This window comes from Neophocaena asiaeorientalis, unplaced genomic scaffold, assembly GCF_003031525.2.
Source record: "Neophocaena asiaeorientalis asiaeorientalis breed wild unplaced genomic scaffold, Neophocaena_asiaeorientalis_V1.1 scaffold703, whole genome shotgun sequence".
Classification (NCBI taxonomy): Eukaryota; Metazoa; Chordata; class Mammalia; order Artiodactyla; family Phocoenidae; genus Neophocaena; species Neophocaena asiaeorientalis.
Window position 1 is genome coordinate 2,519,929 of NW_020174434.1, and position 22,651 is coordinate 2,542,579.

At 52.3% G+C, this 22,651-nt stretch overlaps 1 long non-coding RNA gene across 1 annotated transcript in view; it reads left to right on the forward strand.

Moving 5' to 3' along the window:
- Positions 1–378: 378 nt before the first annotated feature.
- Positions 379–22,651, forward strand: part of LOC112407569 (uncharacterized) — a 49,667-nt gene continuing 27,394 nt past the window's right edge. Inside the window, exon 1 of the long non-coding RNA XR_003004797.1 lies at positions 379–470. This is a non-coding gene — a long non-coding RNA (uncharacterized LOC112407569). The remainder of the gene's footprint in view (positions 471–22,651) is intronic.

A 22,651-nucleotide genomic window follows, 5' to 3' on the forward strand; every position in this document is an offset into this window, starting at 1 on the left:
CTCACTTGCTGGAATGTGTTTCGTTTTCAAGCTTCCTCTTCTGATTAAATTGATAATTGTAGACTTTTCTAAACATTTGTTTTTTATCTTAAATATTGATGGTGTCGCAGAAGAGAACAAAAGAAATCACTAAATAGCCCCGCTTGGGCATCCCTCATTGATATTTTCTTTAAAAATTAAAATATTTGTCCAGGAACAATATTTTGAAATATCTTCGTTTACCAGCTCTCTCTTAGGGGAGCTGGCTGCTCTCACTTTTCCCCGTCCTCCATCTCTGCTACACCACGAAGCCCGCGCACCCCTGGGAGGGAGGGGGTACCCCATCCGGAAGCTGGCACCCGACAGGAAGAGGAAGCGTAAGAGCTTCCGCTGGGCAATTTGGGAGAAAAGGGAAGGTGGAGGTAGTGAGACAGCAGGGTCCATGCTTCCACACGCTGAACCACAGGAGGTCAAGGTGCACAGCCTTCCGGGTAAGTGCTGGGGTCCCGAGAAGTGGGCTTAGAGGTCCTCGGAGGAAACCGAGGTCTGGACCGGAAGCCCCGTGTGACTCTGCACCGCGTCCAACCACAGAACGTGTCAGTTTTCTTCCCAATACACAGGTGTAAAGGGAGAAAATTCACCTAGTTCAGGATAACACAGAATAAAAAGTAAAACCCCCTTCCCCCCAGTCCATCTCACCAAAGGCACCTACTGAGTTCCTGTGATTCTTTCCCAAAGAAACCTTTTACTTATTTTAAAAATATCTAAATGGAAAAAGGTAATCTACAGCACTGTCGGTGCCTCACTTGCCTTTCTTCCTAGTTAAAACATCCTGGGATTTTCCCACATTGACCCTCCCAACTCCTTTACTTCTCTCTCTCTCTCTTTTTTTTTATTTTCACGTGGGCCATTTTTAAAGTCTTCTACAGTATTGCTTCTGTTTTATGTTCTGGGTTTTTGGCGGAGAGGCATGTGGGATCTTAGCTCCCCGACCAGGGATCGAACCTTCACCCCCTGAACTGAAAGGCGAAGTCTTAACCATTGGACCACCAGGGAAGTCCCTCACCTCCTTTATCTCTAATGACTGTAGATATCCACCTCTGTCCTCTATTTATGGACACTTTGGTGGTTTTAGTGTTTTGCTGTTTCAAAAAACGTTGCAATGAATATCTTTCTTTTCTTCATGTACATTTTGGCAGTGATTTCTGAGGATATGCATAGTATAACATGGACAGTTGGATCAAAAGGCATGAAAATTAAATTATTTTAATTTTCCTTTTTTTTTTCAAAGAAAAGGTAAGTTATGTTCAAAACTAAAAAAGTCAATTTGATAGTCAAAGAGTAAAAAGTAAACCCCTTCCTGTATAGATCCTGGTCCCTCTGTCCCCTCAAAGAAGTCATTATTATTTCTCTTTCCACAACTTAAGTTTCCTTAAAACGTGGTCACGTGCTTAACACATTGTACTTGCTAAATAATTCTCAGTTGCTCAGAGACGTAGATTTTATGAAAGTAAAAAAATGAGCAAGAAAGGCACCCCTAAGGAGGGTTTTTGTCCCTAAATCTGGACCACGCGGAATACCCAGGGGCAGGTGAGGAAAGTGAGGCGAAATAACCAGCCCTGCTTCTCATAGCTGAACTGCCTGCCTCCCAGCCTCAGGGGTCCTTGGAGGCCTGCGCCCAAATAAGCTATAGATTGAGTCCTTATGCTTAAATTTCACAGGCCAGAGCACCCGAGGCCGGCCCGATCTCGGCTCTGGTTAAGAATTCCGGCCACCTAGCGGCTTGGACAGGAGCCTGGAGAATGCGCTGAAGCGTTGTGTGGGTGCCGGCGCGAGGGACGCTTTACTGCAGCAAGAAAGGACTTCTGACAGCCTGGTGTAGGGGGAATCTGGGGGGCTATCCAGAGCGCATCGACTTGAGATCACTTATCTTAGGACAGACGCCCTGCCTTGCTTTCAGCTCCTCCGTCCGTCCGTGTGTGTGTGTGTGTGTGTGTGTGTGTGTGTGTGTGAGAGAGAGAGAGAGAGAGAGAGAGAGAGTCAGTCTCTGGGGACTAGGGGGCCGGCAGGCCGGGAGAAAGAGAGATGGGGGACCCGGAATTTGTTTAGCGCATGCGTGCTGGGTGCCTCACACCCACATTTCACTTGGTTTTATTTTTATTTATTTATTTTTAATATTTACTTATTTATTTATTTGGCTGCGCCAGGTCTTAGTTGCAGCATGCTTGTCAGATCTAGTTCCCTGACCGAGGATCAAACCCGGGCCCCCTGCAGTGGGAGCACGGAGCCTTAACCACTGGACCACCAGGGAAGTCCCTCCCATTTGGTTTTTATTTGTGACCACCTCTCTGTGGGGCAGACGGGACCTCTGCGTTTAGGAACGGGAGGAGGGAGGCCCCCAGGGCAGGGATGCTGGTCAGCTTTAGCTCATCAGAGATCACCTGAGAGGTATCACTGTGCTCTGTTTAAGAAGGTGGGTAAAGGCAACCGATGTGGAGAGGTTTCCAGAAAAGCAGCTCTACCAAAGGTTTGGGTCCCGCGAGAGGGCATCTCCTGCATCCCCACGCCATCCCCACGAAGGAGTCGCTGTTTCCTCGGTACCGTCAGCTTCTCCCCGAGGGCCTGGCGCTCCCTGAACAGTCAGACTCTGGGCTACATTCTGATGCCTGTGGAGAGAGGGGCTTCTCCTAGTTTGGGGGACCCGCTGTGGGAGGTCTGGGGATGCTGAGAGCACACAGAGGTTGGGTGGTTAACCGAGGGCGTCCGGGCGGCCTGCGTTTGCTCCCTCCCTGGACGTGGGGATCCCCGGGATGAGCGGGCCCCCTCCATCAGCCCTGGCTGGGGAGGGCAGCCTGTGCCCGGAGCTGAAACAACTTCTTATTTGGAAATAAGCATGTGGTACTTTTAGAAGAGTGGAAAGACGAAAGCTCCAGGCTGGAGGGTGGCAGCCCCCAGGGGGCCGTGAGACCACGCAGGGGTTACAGTCCTGCTGCTTTTCCTTCTCTCCCCACATTGTCTGGCTCTGGGTAAAGCTGGGCTCCCTGGAGCGCGCCAGCCCGGGAAAGGGCCCGGCCTACACCACGAGGAGGGGTCCCGAGAGCGGGAGGCCGGGAGGGACTGAAGGCCGGAGGACGGCGCAAAGGTCACGGCAGATGGTGGCGGCCAGCCCTCCCTGCCCGGGTCGGCGTGCTGGTCGTCTCCTCTGCAAGCCTCTCTCGCCAAGGGCAACTACTGGTATTTATTCTGCGGGCTCTGGGAAACGGCCTTTGTTCCTCCTGGCTCTGGAAATGTGGCCTTAATCCAAAGTGATTACTCTGCTGCCCGCTCAGATTTATTCTTTGGTGATAGGCCGTCCTCGTGGCCTGGATCTCGGGCTCACGTTACCCAGCCTGTCGCAGAGGCCATCTGTCTTTCCTTTCCCGGGCAGACAATGACACGGAGGGCTCTTTGTCCTCTGCAGCTTTTGTGTGTGCGCGTGTGACACTGACCTCCGTGCTTCATTTCCACCGCAGTTAAGAGGAGCCGTAAAGAGCACAGGGGTTTTAAAAGCAGCCAGGGCAGAAGGAAATTGCCGTCCCAGGGAGGGCCCGCGGCGTCCCCGAGTCTGTCTTGCCCTTCTTGCCATTTGCAGCGGTTCTGGCCGCGGGAGTGGCCCATGCGCACGAGTCACACCTGCGCGTCGTCTGGACCAGGACGCGCCTGGCCGGCCTCCCAGGCTCTCTGCTCCGGAATCCATTGTTTCTCCTGGCAGGCTTACTGAGGATGTGTAAGGGCCTTCTCTGTTGCTGGGGCACTGAACTGGCTGGACGAGGGGTCCTCCCCTCCCGAGAGCCTCTTCCTGGCACAGGGCAGGGGTACAGGATTTGGGGGGATTGCCCTCTCCCCTCCAGCATCTCCTTTGTCTGGAAGGGACGGTGCAGCTGCTGAGAAGCTCGTCTGCGATGCTTTAAATCTTACTTCTCTGTCGGCCACGTTGCCTCCCCCTTGCTTCCGACTGCCCGCCGCCCTCCCCCGCCATCATTTCCCCTCTGCTGGCATTTATTTCAGGCAGGAGACAGGAAACGAAATGGCTCCATTCCACCGAGACGAGGCATTGATGGGCAGGCGTGCACAGCCGTGTCCCATCCATTTGGAGCAATGCGGAGAGCTCCTTGGTCTTTGTATCTCTGTCCGACACGAGGCTTTTACTGTTTAGCACTGTATGAAGAATAAAACCTCCAGCGCGCTGCGATTTAGCTGTGACTCCATTTCTAATTGCTTACAATTAGCACTTGATTTGCCAATTATCTGTGACTTTGGGGTAGTCTGTGCTAAAACGAGGGACCACTCCTGATTATGTCAGTAATGGAAAAAAGCAGGACTGCCCACGATCTCCTGATGGAAAAATCCCCAAACCGCGGCAGGTGCACCTTGCGCTGCCTTTCATCCTCCTGTTTAAGTGCAAACACGCTGCCCGTTCTAGAAATTCGCTTCCCAGAAGGAGCGGCATTGTGGAGACTTGACCCAGGAGAGGCTGGGAGCTGCCTGAGCCCCCGTCACGGCCGGCGCCCCCTCCCCACCAGCCCCAGGTTGGCCACAAGCTTGCCCCGCCCTGCTCCGTGGCCTCGTTTGCACCTTCTCTGGGGGCAAGAGGAGATCGGTTGTTTACATCTTACAGAGCGTGGAGTCGGGGTGCTGGTCTTCTCATCCATGCTCTTCCTAACGTTCCTCGTTTATAAAATGAGGGAAGGAACTGAGTTCCAGGCACCGGGGGAGTGGAGACTCAAGGGTGTGAGTGATTTGTACGCGCCCTACGCTGGCACCGCGGGGCAGGGGCCAGGTCCACATCCGTCTGGCTCCTGGTCAGTAATTCCCAACGACAATGACCTGCAGTCTCCCCAGTTACGTCGACTGAAGGGCTGCTCCCAGAAATCAAGTACATGCCTTACTTACACTCGTCCTACTGCTTAGAAGCCATGGCTGTGAACCCCTTGGAGCGGAAGGTGATTCCCCACAGCAGTAGCATCCTGTCTTGTACGTGTTGCACGAAGGAGTTGATGAATTAATTTAAGTGTGGATTGTTTTCATGGCTGGTGGTGCTGGGCTACCGACTGTGCTGGGAGAGCAGGCACACAGCCCTGGATGGTGCCCCAGGGGTTGCTGGACCGCACTGGTGGCAGCCGCCCTGGGAATGTGCAGTCCACAGGCACAGAGAGAAACCTTTTTCTGGAAGGCTATGAGTATTATCACGTGAGTGTGGTTTCTTCTCCTGCGTTGCTGGTTCCTCTGTGCTTTGATGAAAGATCGCCTTTCCCTGTGACTTGTGGTGTGGGTAAGATCTGATGTCAAGGAGAAGAAATTAAAGGGACAGAGCACTTCGGTTTGTGGAGGGTTTGCTTTCTGCCTCTGCAGAGTTGACGCCATCCGTATGGTCCGGGGAGGAAGTAGTTCTCTTGTGGTTTGACAGTAGTCACGGCTGGACGTGCCCGGCCCACAGGCACTGATCCATCTGAGGGGACGTCCCCGAGAGGATGGAGGGCCTTTCCATGCGCTGAGATGCTCTGTGAGGGAGGTGATATTTCAGACCTCTTTCTATATAATTACCTGTTATTTTCATGGATTAGATTTTGCTTTTCTTTGAGAAAACATTCATAGTAATCTAGGTCCCCCTCTGAGTTCAGCAATCATTAAAAGCACAAAATAAAGGCAGCTCCCTTCGGCAGTGTTTCCTTGGTCCTCAGGATTCAGGATTGATTCTGCGGTGGCCTGGCTCCGCTGTGGATGGCAGACAGTCTGGAGTTCATCGAAACGTCTTCAGTCAACGCCCGGCATTGCAGCTCAGTGCCCTGTGGTGCAGCACACAAGCCAGCTAGGGAAGCGTGAAAGGCGTGGGGGTTTCACCAGCCCCAGAGCCTCCCTGTAGGACGAAAATTCTGTTACACTTGAGCTGTAGTTACCATCATCAAATAATAGTGCCTTCTATCAACTTTTATGCTTTGGTGTTTCAAAACCTTCAGTTTCAAGAAGGTCATAGAATTTCTTAATAGACAAAGACCCGAGGACCTATGTGAGTGGAACCCTCAGTTTACCAGCAATATTTGAAAAGCTGTAATTTTTAGGGAAAGAATAAAAATCATCAGGCCTTCATATCCCAACTTCCTCCCTCTCTCTTTATTTCTAAATACTTTCAGGGAATGTCTTGCATTCAGTATGAATCTATTATTTATTTATGTTTGTTCGACTCCAGAAAGGATTCAAGGTGGCTTACGACGTTAGATCATATATGAAATAATGAAAATAGTAATAAGTAAATAATAGTAAATAACAAATTAATAATCACAAGAAGGAAGAATAAAAATACCTTTTAGGATTTGAGAAAGTTGCTAAAAGTGGCTGCTGAATTTTGCTCTCAACTTTTCAACAGCCAGATGAGAAGGAACAAAGAGAGAAAGAATGAGAGGCTGAGTGACAAGGAGGAAGAATGTGCGTGCGAGGAAGAGAGGACGGAAGCGCTGTCCTCGAGATGCAGGATTCTCACTGCCTGACTCGTGATTACCTGGATGGAAAAGCTGGTCTGGGATCTTTCATTGCAGGAGCGTGGCTTTTAAATGATGGACACTGGTGGGCTTCCCTGGTGGAGCAGTGGTTGAAAATCCGCCTGCCGATGCAGGGGACACAGGTTCGAGCCCTGGTCTGGGAAGATCCCACGTGCCGCGGAGCAACTGAGCCCGTGCGCCACAACTACTGAGCCTGTGCTCTGGAGCACGCGGGCCACAACTACTGAGCCCACGTGCCACAACTACTGAGCCCACGAGCCACAACTACTGAAGCCCGCGAGCCTAGAGCCCATGCTCCGCAACAAGAGGAGCCACCACAATGAGAAGCCTACGCACCGCGACAAAGAGTAGCCCCCACTCGCCGCAACTATGGAAAAGCCTGCGCGCAGCAACGAAGACCCAATGCAGCCAAAATAAATAAATAAAATAATAAAATAAGTCAATTTATTTAAAGCGTGTATTTAAATGATGGATGGACACTGGTTAATGTAAGCGAGAACGTTATCAACTGGGGTTGAAATCAGCAGGATTTGGTGAACGGACTGGACACAGGGCAAGAGAGACAGAAGCCAAATTCATCTTTCGATTGGTTTTTACGGAGGTGGGGTCCTCGCGCCCTCCGTCTGCCCTGTGGCCCTGGACACCCGCATGGCTGACGTGAGCCTGGCGCGGGGCTTCCCCCGAGCCCCTCCCTCCCTGTTCTGTCCTTGCCTCCTCTCCTGTTTCTTTCCCGAGTTGCTTCTCACTGTGTGTTCAGATGATGGTCCAGCTGGCCTACACTTTGGTTCGATATTTGCAGGAAGAGCCTCAGCTCAGCCCTCCGTGCCCGGCACAGTGCCACGGGCTTTACGCACGTCACTGCATTTCATCCTCACGATAGAGGTTTGTGCCTGTGCACAAACCGTGCAAGGCAGGGGGTGACTGGGTTCCTGTTTCCGAAGATAGTTCTAGAAACGGTGTGAATTAGGGTTTGGGGAAGGAAGAGCTGGTCCCTGTGGTTTGAAATCTGCTGAAGGAGTTCCAGCAGCATAAGGTAATGACCTAGAGCACAGATCCTGGACCATGTGCCTCAGGTTCAGTCCTGGATCTGGTGCTGCCTAGGTTTCCAAACCTCTGTGCCTCAGTGCCCTCCTCTGTGAAATGGGATAAAACAGCATCTGTACCCCAGGGTTATGTGGGAGCTCAGAGGGCCAGCTTGTGTAAGGCTGCCGGAACAGGGCCTGGCACCACCAAGCACTAGGAATGGAGAAGCTGGTGGTGGTGTCACTATTTTTCTTATTAGCTTGGTAAATCCTCCAGGACTGGCTGGAGTCGGAACCTGGAGAATGTTATCTGGAATAACACGGGTCACAGTATTTATTTATTTACTATCACTGCCAGGTGTTTTCATGCTTCCTCTGTGTTTTAGCTTTTGTGGCCCTTTGCAGCCACTTGGGGCAAAATAAGGACCTCCTTGGTCGGAATAGTCTCAGGAGATTTTGTAGTTTCTCTGGCATTTTCGTGGTTCTCAAAATTTCAGGTGCTTCAGAATCCCCTTGAGGTCTTGTTGAGCTAGAGATCGCCGGGCCTTACCCTAGAGGTTCCGAAGCAGTAGTCAGGGGTGCTGCTTGAGAACTTGCATTTCCAGTGTGGTCCTGGTAGGCTGGCCAAGGCCCCCACTTTGAGAACCCCCAGCGTGGCTCACTTCACAGGACTCGCCTGATGCCCTGGACCAAATCTAACTCAAAGAGAACTCTTCCAACGTATCAACAAAAATGTTAAAATATCTTAATAGTGCCTCTGCTGATTCTGCTTCTCTCTGTCATCTGCAAAAGCCAGAGCCAGTAGGCTCAGGTGAAGAGGTTTTCATTTTTCTCTTTTTTTTGTTTTGATTTTAAGTTTTTCTTGTCCAGAGGCTTTGTCCTGCCCATTGATATTCACAATTTAATCCAATAAATTAACCATTGTGCTTTAAAGATCCCTAGTTACTAAATATTGTACCTCACAGGTGTTTCCTCTCCAAGCTTTAGAGGCACAGAGCAAAAGTATTGAGAGCAGTGGATTGGGGTGCAACGGGACAACAGGGAGGATCCTGGGGGACGCGGCCACTCAAAACAAGGTGGCGTGCCCACGAACGGGGAAAAGAAAGACACAACAGCTTCCTGCCCCCAGAACATCACTTCCAACCCTGTTTCTTATTTTATTTTATTTTTAATTAGGACAAAATGCGTGTAACATAAAATTTACCGTATTAGGTATTTTTAAGTCTACAGTTCAGTAGTGTTAAGTATATTCACGTTGCTGTACGGCCATCTCCAGAGCTCTTTTCATCTTTAAAAGTGAAAACTCTGTACCCGTTATGTAGCAGCTCCCCACGGGCCCCTCCAGCCCCTGGAAGCCACCGTTCTACTTTCTGTTTTTGTGCATGTGGCTCCTCTAGAAGCCTCGCATGATGGAATCCTATAGTATTTGTCCTTTCGTGTCTGACTTATTTCACTGAGCCTAATGTCCTCAGGGTCCATCCATGTTGTAGCTGGTGTCAGAATCTCTTACGCTTTTAAGGCTGAATAACGTTCCACTGTGTGTACATACCACATTTGTTTACGCCTTCATCCGTCCGTAGACACTTAGATTACTTCTACTTTTTGGCTTTTGTGAAGAATGCTGCTATAAACAAGGGTGTATAGATATCTCCTTGAGACCCTACTTTTAATTCTTTGGGGTAAATACCCAGGAGTGGAATTGCTGGATCATATGGTAATTCTATGTTTAATTTTTTCAGGAGCCTCCATACTGTTTTCCACAGTGGCTGCACAAACTTACATTCCCACCAACAGTGCACAAAAGTCCCAACTTCTCCACATCCTCTCCAACGCATGTTATCTTCTGTCCTTTGATGGCAGCCATCCTGGTGGGTGTGAGGTGGTGTCTTCCTGTGTTTTTTTTTTTGCGGTACGCGGGCCTCTCACTGCTGCGGCCTCTCCCGTTGCGGAGCACAGGCTCCGGACGCGCAGGCCCAGCGGCCATGGCTCACGGGCCCAGCCGCTCCGCGGCATGTGGGATCTTCCCGGACCGGGGCACGAACCCGCGTCCCCTGCATCGGCAGGCGGACTCCCAACCACTGCGCCCCCAGGGAAGCCCTCCCTGTGGTTTGGATTTGCGTTTCCCTGGTGATCACTGACGCCGAGCATCTTTGCATGTGGCTTTTGTCCGCTTATGTACCTTCTTCGGAGGAAGGCCTAGTCAGGTCCTCTGCCTGTTCTCAAGTTAGCTTTGTTGTTGCTGTCGTCATTGTTGCTGAGTTGTAGCGACCCTTATATGGACTATAGATCAGCCCTGCCTTGAGTACTAACACCAGCCTGGTGCCTGGCAGACCTGCTTTCTGGTCTTGCCTCTATTGGTAAACAGTTCTGTTGCCTCAACTCTGGCTTCTCAACTGCCCCCAGGAATGTGACAACGTCTGAAGCCGTCTTGGTTGTCATGGCCGGGGAGTGCCCTTTGAATCCAGGGGTAGAGGTCAGGGATGCTGTCAAGCCACCTGCAGTGCACAAGGCAGCCCCTCACAACGGAGTTACCCGGCCCGGCGTGGCAAAAGTGTGGAGGTTGAGAAGCCCCTCAAGGACTCAGTTTCCTCACCTGTACAGTGGGAGGGTTGGACCATGCGCTCTGGAAGGCACGTTGCTGTTTCGATCCCTCATGTATTCGCTTCCATCCTCTGCATCAACGAGTAAAACATATCCTTACAGGTCCTCCTAAGCCAGGTCCTCCTAAGGCTCCAGTGGGTGTTTACGGTCTCAGTTTTCACTCAGCTCACACCAGCTTCTCGGCTCGGGGAGCTCTGGCTCACTTTGCAAACAGCTGGTGTGAGAACAAGAGCCACGTCCCCTTGGAGGGGCCCGAGGACCACATGGTGGGAACAGCAGAGGGCTGGGGCCACGGGGCCGGGTTCAGACTCTCACAGGCCGAGCAACTCGGGACAAGTTTGCCTCCTTCTCCCTTGTGCATTTCCAGCTGACACCCGTTGCCTTGTGGGGACTGAGACACGCGTGTGGCCGGGCCCTCAAAGTCTTCAGCAATCCCTGGACCCTCTGACTGCAGCGTCCGGTCTCCAGATGGAGATGAAACGACAGGACGTGCAGAGGGAAGGTGCTCGCTCATGTTTGCCCAGTGACTGAATGAATGAAGGCGCCTGCTCTGAGTCTTCTTGGGGCAAAAGAATCCAGTTATTCCATGGCTTCTGGAAACCTGGTAACAGTGACCACAATACACAGAAATTCTGTTCTGTTCTTCATTCCCATGCTCCCCTGCTGCCCCATACACGGAAAACAGGCCCTAAAATTTGTCACTTCCTTCGCACAGCTTTCAGCCGTCAGGGGCAGCTATCGGGCCAGGGGAGCCCAGAAGGTCTTCGTCTGCGTCGTGACCTGGCACCAACCCTCCACTGTCCTTAATAGCGGCGCTGCCCGGGGCTGTCCACATGCACAGAGCTAGGTGGTCGGGGAAAAGCTCCTTTTCGTTTAGACAGAATTCCTCAAAGATTTTCTTAAATGGTTTCTTTCCCGAGAGCGGCTGGAATGTGGTCATTCACTTAAATATTTACCACGGGGAAAATTTCCTACCAACGCAGAATCCCATTTGCTGAGGGGTCTGAGCCTCGAGGTGGCCAGCCATCTCCTTTACAGTTTGGAGTTGCCCTTAAAGCCCCTCTCAGAATAGGGAGCTCATGGGGCGTCTGTCTTAGGCAAATTGGGAGGACAAAGCCAGGTGTTGTGGAAGGAAGCCCACTACCACTTGGGCCCTCCTGCACCGTCTCCCTGGGTTCCAGCCAGTCTGCAAGGCAGGGCTCACCCTGCCCTTGACAGGTGTGAGGACTGGGGTGCCGAGGGGTGAAGTCGGCTGTCCCTGGGGCAGTGGGAGGGGGGTGAAGTCAGCTGCTCTGCTTCTGAACCTGAAGGCTGTGCTGCTGCGTGGTTCCTGTAGGACATGGCACGCTTTGCCGTACCGGCCGGACCAGGACCCGGGAGCAGCCCAGTGACCCCCCAGGCCTGCCGGGGGGCCTAGAGTCCCATCTCCCGACTCCTTAGCTGGGTGTCCTGCCACCTCCTTTCAGTTATGGGACGTTTGGGGTACCCTATGGTCAGGGAAGCTCCCTGACTGGCGAGAGCCCCGTTTTTGCCCTGGATTTATGGGGAGAGGGCCCGATCAGGGTGTTTTTCTAGTGAGATACCTAAAATTCGCTGTTGGCACCCACAGTTTCTTTTGAAATGTCAGGAGTCCCTAATAATAAAGCCCTGGGGGGGCGGGCTGGAGTCATGCCTCACCCTGCTGGCTGGGAGTTCAGCCGGATCGACCTGAATGGGACCCTGGTTTTTGGGTGAGTTCAGGTCTCGGCTCTCTTTGCTCACTGACCACCTGGGACCTCAGGCAGGTCACTCAGCAGAGTCTCAGGTTTTCCACCTGTCAAATGGGGGCAGTAATGCTTACCACCCCGCACCACCCCGCCCCAGGTTAGGAGCAGTCAGACGATGTCGCGGATAGAAAGTACTTGCCCGGAGCCTCAGACCTTCCCGATGGCTCTTCCCCCATCAGCTGGTTCTCAGGGCTGATTCCCTGGACCCCAGCGCCTGCCCCGGCTCTCGGCGTCACCTGCCCCTCCAACTCTCGGCTGCCGTCCCCGCTCTCCACTGGGGCCGACTCTGGCCAGGCCTGACCCCGTCCCTGAGATCCGCGTGGCCTTCCGGGCCCGACCTCTGGGGACTCAGTACCGCACATTTGCACGTTTAACCTGTGTGAGTCCTGGTGGGTTACGGTCGGCTGTTGAGGAGGGGCCGTGCTAGGGTTTAGGGCTGGAGGGTGGCAGCGGCATCTCTGCAGCGCGTGTGGGGCGTTTGTGGGGCTGAGCCCAGAGCTCCCTGCAAGCTGACTTCGGTTCCTTGCACGCAGATGGCTGTGTTATGGGGCCTCGCCTGCCTGTTTGTTCTCCTGTTCTCTGAACATGGGTGCTATGTGGACCTAACAGTGCGGGTCTGGGGGACACCCCCATGAGCGTGCTGTGGGGAAGGACCGGGTCTTCCAGGCAGTGGGTGGCCTGTCTTCCCACGGAAGCACCGGAGTTGAAGGATGGGGCCGTTGCCTCCAAGCCTCTCCCGACTGATGGCACAGAGATAGAGCTGTTGGTATCAGAAGGGTGTGTAGAGATCAGGTCCTTTGCACCCGAAGTACAAAACAGAAATGTCGACAAACAAGTGGTTTTTTTTTTTTTTTTTTGCGGTACGCGGGCCTCTCACTGTTGTGGCCTCTCCCGTTGAGGAGCACAGGCTCCGGACGCGCAGGCTCAGCGGCCATGGCTCACGGGCCCAGCCGCTCCGCAGCATGTGGGATCTTCCCGGACCGGGGCACGAACCCGTGTCCCCTGCATCGGCAGGCGGACTCTCAACCACTGCGCCACCAGGGAAGCCCCAAGCAAGTGGTTTTTATGAGGGTTCGCTTAGCACTGTAAGGTAGAACAGTAGAGATACAAAACATGTCTTAAAAAGTCTAATTTCTGACCTGACGGTTCCCCTTTAAATACATCATTACTTTAAAAAATTGCTTTCAGTGTTCTCAAGAAAAATTATTCCTACAGTGACAAGTGGCTTGTTTGTCTTCGGACCTAATTGTGCTTAGAGTTAAGTGATAAAAGGGTTTGGGTTAATATCAGAAAGTCTTGGGAAAATGTGCTTTTCTCTAAAGCAATTATTCTTTCCTTTTCCATCTTGCATCACCAGACGTGACCATCATAGCCTCCTTTGCTCTCTCTTCATCCCTCCTCTCTTGTGGGATGTGAATATTGCCGCCCCTTTGCCCACATGGAGCACACACACACACCCCATGAAGCCGGCGGGTGGAACCCAGGGGCGCAGGAAAGCTTTGGAGTAACGATCACCTCCCTGGAGGGCTCTTTAGGAAAAGAGAAAAGCCACCTCGCAGATGATTTCCACCCTTCTTTGCGCTGACGTGGCCCGCAGCTGGTTTGTCCTCCTGGACATGGGCCCCGTGGCCTCACACACGCCGGACTCCTATCCCTCTTCCTCCCCTGCCTCCCACTTAACCTGGGCAGTGTTTATACGTGATTTTCTTCCCTAAAAGGAAAAGTGAGAAGAATTTCCCCCAAGACATGTGGTGAGAAAGAACGCAGGACTCAGAGCCCAGGGGCAGCCGTGCCCTTCAGCTGCCGGCTCTCCTGGCCCGCTTAGGTATTTCAGCACATAAACATCCAGTGGAGGTCCTGGGAGAGGAGGCTTGTGGGTATTTGTGGAAAACAATCAAACTATCTGATATTCCTTGTCATTTCCCTCTGTGATACCACCACCACACCCCCACACACAAAAAAAACCCACTGTAACCAAAGAACAGGGAGGGTTGCTGAGCACCCAGCTCTGCAAGGACTGAGCCATCAGCCACTGCGGTCGCTGGCAGCGGGGCACCTGGAGAGGGATTCAGGGTGAAATCAGGACGAGGCCCTCTGTGCTTTGGACAACAGGCCCCTTAGGTAGCTACATGTCTATCTCAGGAAGATTTTAATTCTTGCCTCTTCCCCTACGTAGAAAAGCACTAAATCATTAACTTGAGTTATCTTCTCTCTGCGACTAGCAGTGATCTTTTACCAAGATGTGTGCTTGACTACACATTTTTTCCAGGCCGACAATCATATATAGACTGGCCTCTCCCTCTTCTTCTCGGGAGCAGTTCCCTCAGAGCTACTGAGAGGCTGTCTCCCGGGCTGTAGTCTGCAGTAGGACCCTGAATAGAACTTAAAGTCTCAGTTCTCAGGTTGTGTGTTTTCCTTTAAGCCGACAACACCCATCCACACACACGTGCGCACGTCGGGGGAGCGCCCCGGACCACCCGCCTGCGATAGGCAAGGAAGTTACAGGCCCTTGGAGCCGGTCGGGTCTGGGGAGCGATGGGTGGAGCTCCGTCCATCGTCTCCACGCTCCCGCCAGTGGCGGCGGAGGCTGGACGGGGGTGGGTTGTGGAGCTGGGGTCGCCTGGCTGTCGCCATCACCCCCGACCACAGGGCTCCTCGAGGCCGAGAAATCACCTGCCACCACTGTTCGTGCCTTCACTACCAACCCTTGTACTGGTGAGTAGTAGAGGCTCGAAAATCTTGAGAATTCATAGTTTGTTCACTGGTGGGGTGTGCATTTCCCCGCTGCCCTGCTGTGTGTCCCCCCGGCTCTGCCCTGAGCCGGGGGCAGCCTGGAAGGACTGCACCGTCTGGCCCATCCTTGATGTCCAGTGACGGAGCGCCCAGCGAGGAGAGAGGGGTGGGTGGGTGTCCTTCCAGCTCCTTCCCGGCCAGGCCGTGATGGAGGGCACGGCCCCCACCAGGCAGCGTCTCCCTGGCAACGGCCCCTCCCCTGGCCCCCAGGGCCGAGGGACCACTGTCACTAGCCCCTGGGTGCCTCCTCAGTCTTTTGTTCCCTTTTAACCTGTCCACACGTTCTAACAGTGCCTTTGGTAATCTCCTTTTAATCACCCCTTTGGAATGTGCTGGTCACTTCGTGCTGGGATCCTGACCAGCACGATTAACAGCGCTCTGGCTATGGTTTGCTTTCTTCAGAAGATGCCTGTTTCTACTCCTTTGAGAAATAGACTTAGGAGGTTAGTGAGGAAACAGTGTCCCCGCCAGGTAATGTAGCCATTTCCTTCTGGGCTTGAAGCACAGAATCTTCCGGTCCTGGGAGCCGCCCTGTCTTGTGCTGAGAAGGTGCCAGGACGGTTGGTGATATAAGTCAGGTAGCATTGCTTCCTTGCAGGGGCTGACGGTCCGGGGTGGAGTGAAGTCTGAACACGCGTGCTTCCATGGGCTGTCTGCATGCACCGCCTTCTGTGACTGTGTGCTGTGATGAGCTAACCCTGCCGTCCTCTCTCTATCGCGCACCTCTGGTAGGCAGGGTTGGGTGTTATTCATCTGTGCCCTCCAACGACTACTGAGGACCCGGCTCCCAGATTTGCACCCAGGAAATGTTTGCTGAATGAATGCTGAGTCCAGGAGATGCTGGCACTCAATTCCACTTCTTTCGGAGCTGGGGCAGACCCCACAAAGAAACGTTCGGGTGCCACTGCTGCCACGCGGTTTCCATTGTTAGATCTCTAAAACCCAGGTTTTAACGGACTGGGTATAGTCTGCCTGTTCAGCAACAGCACTGTGTAATTTCCCTCTCTGAAGCCAGTTTTCCAATATAACCTGCAATTCATAGGAGTAACAGTAAAATACTTGTCACTGCTTTTAAACGTTCCGTAGAACCTAAACCCTTAACAATAGAAGGTTGCCAAGAATGTGAAGCTTTTCCGAGTGTGTCATATTTGTCAAGCGGGGTGTTGTGATATGAAAAGACTGCCTGCTATATAAAAGGAAAACAGCTGTGTAAAATGAGCATCAAATTTCTCCTGTTGTTTCTGATCATGGGTAATATGATTTATGTTTTCATTTTAGAGACTACAAATCCATATGCGATTATCACTAACAGTAATTCACCATGTTCAAAATCAAAAAAGCCTGCCATTTCCTATCTGGCAAGCCCCGTATCTTTAATTTGGGGTTGCTGAGTGAACTGCTCTGCTGAATTGATGGTTTAACTCTAAATATCTTTGTCACTGGATGAAATGATGAGCATTTTTTAATCCGTTGCCCATTAATTAGTGGTATTTCACTCCTGTTGAGAAAAGGTGTGCCTATACATTTTCATTTAGAAAACTCATGCCAACATTATAAGAACTGAAGTTAGAATAAACAGAATTTAGAAAAGTAGAGGGAAGAGGTAAGGGAGTTGGGGTGGGGGAACCACCTTATAGCATCTTCATCATTGATACTGTCACCGTCATTGCCCTTTTCTTCATCACCACCACCATCATCACCACCACCACCACCACCACCACCACCACCGTCACGATAAAAATAATGATAAGCTAACGTTTACTGATCACTTACTCTGTGGGAGGTGCCGTGAAATGTGTTGCTTGTAATAGATTTGTTTTGCTCTAACCTTTTAAGGTAGGTAGATTCTTATCCCTATTTTATAGATGAGGGATGTGAAGTATAAATGGGGAAGATTAAGTAAATTGGCCAAAGTCTGTCACCTAGCCAGTGGTGGACCTCGGATTCAAACACAGCAGCGTGACCTCAGAGTTTGTACCCTTTGTGGTATGTGGTGCAGGTGTGCACGTGCTGGCATCTCATCTGTATCACACCTTACAATGAGGCACCTTGGCCAGGTGTGAATAGCCCCTCTGCTGCAATCACCCAGGCGCTTAGGGACATCTACTGTTTGTTTTCTTCTCTCTGTGTAACTTCCCTTCTGTGAACGATCTAGTTCTGCTCCAGCGCTGGCTTGGCCACCCCCTTCTTTCCTTTGCAGTGGGACAGAGCATCATCTTGATGTCCACAGATGCACAGATGTGGTGAGTTTTTGCCAGCCTGGACCTTTCCTCTGGCCCCTGGCCACTGCTATACGAGCATGCCGGGTTAGCCGGCTGGAGGGATGTGAGGGATGTGTGGAGGAGAGCTGAGTCCTCCGGGCTGGGCCGTCCCAGACCAGACAGGGGCAGGCGGAGGTCTCAGGAGCACAGGCAAGTCCAGCCGAGATCAGCAGAACTGCCCAGCAGACGTGTAGACAGCGAGCAGTATTAGATGGAGGTTGTTTAGAGCACTGAGTTTGGGTGGTTTGTTACACGGCACTGTCGTGGCAGTAGATAACAAATAAAACATATAACTGGAATCTTACAACACAGGAAGGGAGGTGCCTCATGAAACAGCAGGGCTGGGGGGTTGTAGGGACTGAGTGAGCGCAGCAGGGAGGGCCTCTGAGCCTCTGCTGGGCTCGCTTTGCCCTGAGCTGCCCTCCCCACCCTGGTAAAGACCCTCTTCCCCTTTCTCCCCATCATGCTTCCTCTTCAACCTGATACCCTACGTTTATTTTCTGCTCAGACAATTGTTAGAAGGGTTGAGAAAGATGCTGTGGTGGGAAAGGCGGCCCTGCCAGAGGATGGCCCGCCTCCTCCTCACCTGCACGGAGGCTGATGTTAGCACAACCAGTGATTCCCTGGGACGTGGTGGTGCTGCTGTGTAGAGGGATACCCAACAGGAGTCACGTCACTGACACACCTCCACTCGGGTTCTGAAGAGCTGGGGGAGCGCCTCGGGATTTACTTGTCTGTGCGGAGCTGTCCCTGGAGCTGGGACTCCTCCCATCACCTGCACTCCCCAAGATGTCCTCCTGCCTGGATTCTCTGTGCCCCAATCGCAGCCCGGTCTCAGCTTTACGACGGCAGGGGCCCAATGGAAAAGGGGATGCAGAGGGTTCTGATGACCAGAACGAGGGCAGAGCTAGTGAGGGACAAGCCAGAGGCAGGAGCCCAGGACCTCGCTCCCAACTGGGGCTGAATTGTCTGCACGGACCGTGGTCCTGGCAGAGTTTCCGGGGACTCCGCTTCCCTTTGCCCTCTCTGACCCTGGTTCTGTCCACCTCCATTTTTGTGGTCGTAAATTCCTAGCACGGGAGACCCTATCAGTTACAGAATCAATTACACTGGGGGTCGCAGAGGTGAAGGCAGAACAATTCCTGCTGAGAGGACCTCTGTGTGAATACTTAAAGTTTATCTTGAAAAATAGAGGCTATTCTGAAATCCTCTTTTAAACTCTGTCAGAAAGCTACCTAAGGATACCCTCACTATTTTACTCCCCGGAAACAGTCACCCTGTTGACACTTGCTGGTTTACGGGACCTACTGGAGGATGGTGTTGGTACCAGCTGTTCGTCTTCCAGCTGCTGGCTTCCTGCGGGACACGCATCTCACGGAAAATCTCAGGTGTGTGGTTTATTTGCAGCACCTAAGCTTAAGAAAAACCTGGGGTGTCAGGGTGCCCGGCTTCAGGCTGTCCTCCCATCTCCCCTCCCCCCATCTCCTAGCTCTGCTCACCTCTGCTGGGCTTCAGTCTGAAATGGGCCTCTCTAAGGGTCAGTGAAGTGGCTACTGGCTGCCAGGTACCACTCAGAGGCGAGAAGCGACGTTTCACGTTCGTCCTGCCAAAGTCCGAAGGCGGCTCTGCTTGGCCTGAGTTGGGTCACATGCCTGCAGGAAGCAAGCAGCGTCGGGTGGGCGGGGGTGGAGGTGAGGGGCAGGTCCAGCGTGGGCTGCACCTGGACAAAAAGGATGGGGCAGGGTTATCTGTGGGAGGGGCTTTCCCCATAGGAAAGAATTCTGGCTGGGCAACCACACGTGTTATTTCAAAAGGGACCATCTTTTTAAAATAAGGAATTTAGAAGGAGAAGCAGTCTGAGAAGTGGGCCCCAAATACTCGTTTTGGGTATCCACGAGAGATTGAAGTATTTTGCAAGCAGAAGGAAAGGACTCTGATTTGATTTAGAGTAAAGGATTTTCACAGTAACGAATCTTCAGAAGGTTTCGTGATAATAATCGACCATCAGTGGGTATCCGTTGAGTCCCTGGCCCTGTGTGAGCTTCCTGGTCCATCAGAGCGAGATGTGATTCCATCCCTAAAAGTTGTGTAAATAACTGTAACACAAATGAGACAACTGTGAAGAATATGATTGAGGCTGTGATTGTTGGCCAACGTCTCTGCCGTATTCTGTTGGTGCCGTGGAGTTGAGGGTGATGGGGGATGCAGGCCCGGCAGCTCCGACGATGGGCCTAGGAGAAGGTGAGCTCTGAGCCAGACATCGGAGGCACAGGGCTGGTCCGGGAAAGGTGAGCCCCTTCTGCAGGGCTGTGCTTGGCCTCTGCATCCTGTCCCTACCTGGACGGTGGTTTTCTTCCGGCGTGGTGCATGCCGTGCACTGACTAGGATTTTGTTCCGCTCGGTTTCGGCTTTGTCATAGAACGCCATGCTCCAGCATGATGCCATGCTTAGCGTGGTCTCTGGTTTTGCATCGCATACTGTCCTCACTGCCAAAGTTGCCTCTGTGAGCGCCTCTTACCGAGAGGGTCCTTGTCCAGCGACAGGGTCCTGTCTGGTGGGTAGGGGCGGAATGGGGTCCTGTCTTATGGGTCAGGCTTGGGGAAACGAGTCCTTTGTTTTCAGCATCTCGAGGTGAAGTAGCGTGACTCTTCTTCGTTGGTTGTGCTGGATCAGTCCCCTAAGCAGTGTCTTCGGCCAGTTCCATTTTGCCGGGAAACTAGACCTGATAGCCCAGAACTGTGTGTAAAGAAGGAGCTTGTCCCAGCCAGGCCTGGATTCTTGCAGACGTAGGTTACGGATAGTTGCCGGAGGGTGATGACCTCTGACAGACCTCTGACAGGTAAAGGTGACTTGCAGACATTCTGTCAGCGTTTTGAAGTAACCGAGTCTCCCTTTGACCCTCTTCCCGGAGGAAGGGAAGCGTGTGTAGGAGCAGAGACCCGGGTAACAGAAGGCGCTGAGGGGCCGGCAGGTGGGGATCAGGGGGTCTGGGCGCCGGGTTCGGCTCTGACGCTATGTGCTGGGGGCTGATTCATAAAACGATCTGGGCCTTGAAATTGCTCATCTCAAAAGTGAGGGATTCTACCGGGCCCTTTTCCCCTGAAATTCAATGTTTTCATGACATGAGCCCCACCTAAGTAGTTCAGTTCCATGTAACTACCCGCATGGCTTATTTTCTTCAGTGTTAGAATACAAGTCACTGTCGGAAGTTCTCTGAGTAAAACATATCATAACACGTATTATCTGCATTCTCTTCGTACTGTTAGTGACGTGACCACAGGCAGTCGGTGACCCTGAGGGAGGGGCCTCTGGGCAGTGGGCACTGGGCTCTCCTTACGCAGCTGTGTGGCCCAAGCTCACACCTGCCCGCTCCAGGACCCGGTTTCCTCCTCTGTACCCCGGGGTGGGGGGCCAGGCCCATGACCCTCCAAGTGCTGTCCCACTGCCCCCCCCAAGCCTCTTGTCCCCTTTGTCCTCACATGTCCAGCCAGTCCTCCTTCACTGGGGTTTGTGATCCCTCCCTGTTATCCTAAAGGAAGCACAAAATTCATGTATGTTTCTTTTTAAAAAGAAAGTGAATCAAGATTATGTTTTATTTGGATGTACATATGTGTTATGGAAATACATTCCCACTTAATTGAGGGGAAAAAAAGGAGGTAATAAATTGTATGTGTACCGTGAGCCCATCTTTGTAGAAATATACCGACTTGAATATATTTGCAGGGGAAAGTCTGGAAGGAGAGATACCGGGGCAGTGAGAGTTGGGGTTGCCTACTTGACTTTTGTGTTGGTTGTCTGTGTTTTCTACTTTTTCTATGACGATAATGGCTTATTTGGGGAAAATTGGGGGAACTGCAGCGTGTTTTGTTCATTTTGCAGCTTCCTCCTCCAGGATTATTGAGGCATAGTGAGGGGTCATAAACCAGGTTAGTAGCAATCAGTATGGAAGGGTGAGTTCCTCGTCACCCACGGATCTCCACTGGGAGTGACAATTTCTTCGAGAACCTTCCCGAGCCGAACTCATCCTCCCTGGCCTTCTCCCCTTCCCCCCGCGGGTTCTCCTCCATCGAAGAGTCTGCAGAGCGAGGTCCCCACCGCCCCGCTTCCAGCAGTGAGCAGCGCGGAGCATCTCCTCTGGGGTGGGCTCCCCTCCCCCCCTAAGGCTTTCTTCCCTACAGAAGGCTCCTCCTTTCTACGTTCTGACCAAAGCAATGAAATGGAAGGCAGTAGCTGAGTTGGCAGGCCCCCACAGTTCATCAGATGTTCTATTTGATAGAAAAATACTCCTGTCCAGGCCACTGGGACCCTCACCACTGTGAGAGATGTGAAGTCATGGACCCTCATACCCATCTGGGTTCCCCAGCACTGGCACGAAGCCTGCACACAGTAGATGCTCAGTAAACTCAGAAATACTGTTGGAACAACCCCGGAGGGGCTCTATTTTACGTGCCGTCTTCCTCTTTCTAACCTTACGTTGTGGAAAATTTCATATAGACTCAAAACAGAGAGCCCCTCTGTCACCTCCATCACCTACCTTCAACCAGTACCAGCATTCCGGGAACCTTATTCCATCCACCTCCCACTTGTTTTTCTTTTGCAAGAATATTTTCAAGGCAATCCTAGATACACCCTTTCACCTGTAAATATCAATACTTCAATATGTAACTTTAAAAGATACGGATGTTTTCAAACATGACCACATGATGGCACCTGCCCTGGCTGCCCCTTGGAGATAATTTGCTGTAATTTTGTATCTGTAGAGACAAGGGCAAGTGGGAGAGGAGGGGCCCGTTGTGAGGAAGTTGAGTTTGGGTCAGTACGTGGTCCTCACCCTGCTGCTCCGTCCCTGGGTGGTTTTGGTTGAACTCTTGAGTTCCTGGGCTCGCTACTTGATTGTTAGTGAGAGAAGAGTGACCTTGCAGGTGTCTGAGGGCTGAGGAACGGGGCAGGTGTCTGAGGGCTGAGGAATGGGGCAGGTGTCTGAGGGCTGAGGAACGGGGCAGGTGTTTTAAACCACTTTTGGGGCTTAGGTCAATGATTCTTTGATGTTCAAGGGTCGCCAGCAGGAGTGGGCGTGGGTGTGGGTTCCGGGGGAATTTCGGTTCTGTTGGATCGAAGTGCACTTGTGACAACACAGGCCGGTGTCCAGAGCAGAACCAGGGCGGGGTTTGAATCACAGGCCTCAGTTGTCCCGCAGGGAAAGGGGCTCTTGCAGTTCTGGGAGCCCCTCAGAGGAAGGGATCACAGCCTTCTTCTGTGATTTATCTTGTGTCTGCCAGCCCTGACTGAGGCATCACTATGGCAACAGGATGGGGAGCAAACAGGTTCACAGGCAAGGTGAGGCGCACCTGAGCAGCCGTGGAGGCATCTTTGGTGTTTCCAGGTCATGGAGCATCTATTGTTGAAGCAATGTTAATGCACCTTGTTCTTTCCCCTTAAGGAGTGTTACCCGCATAAAACACGATGAAATAGGGCCCCAGAGGGATGGTTCAGACTAGAAGGTGCTGTCCTGAAGCTGCAGAGCCTGTTCTGGTGCTTCTGGGAGCCTAGCAACCGTGCTGCCCAGCTGAGGCCTGCTCCATCATCAGAGGGTGGTACCCCAGACCACACACACACAGACACACAGAGACACAGAGCGCCCCACATACACACACACACACAGAGACCACACCACACACACACACACACAGACC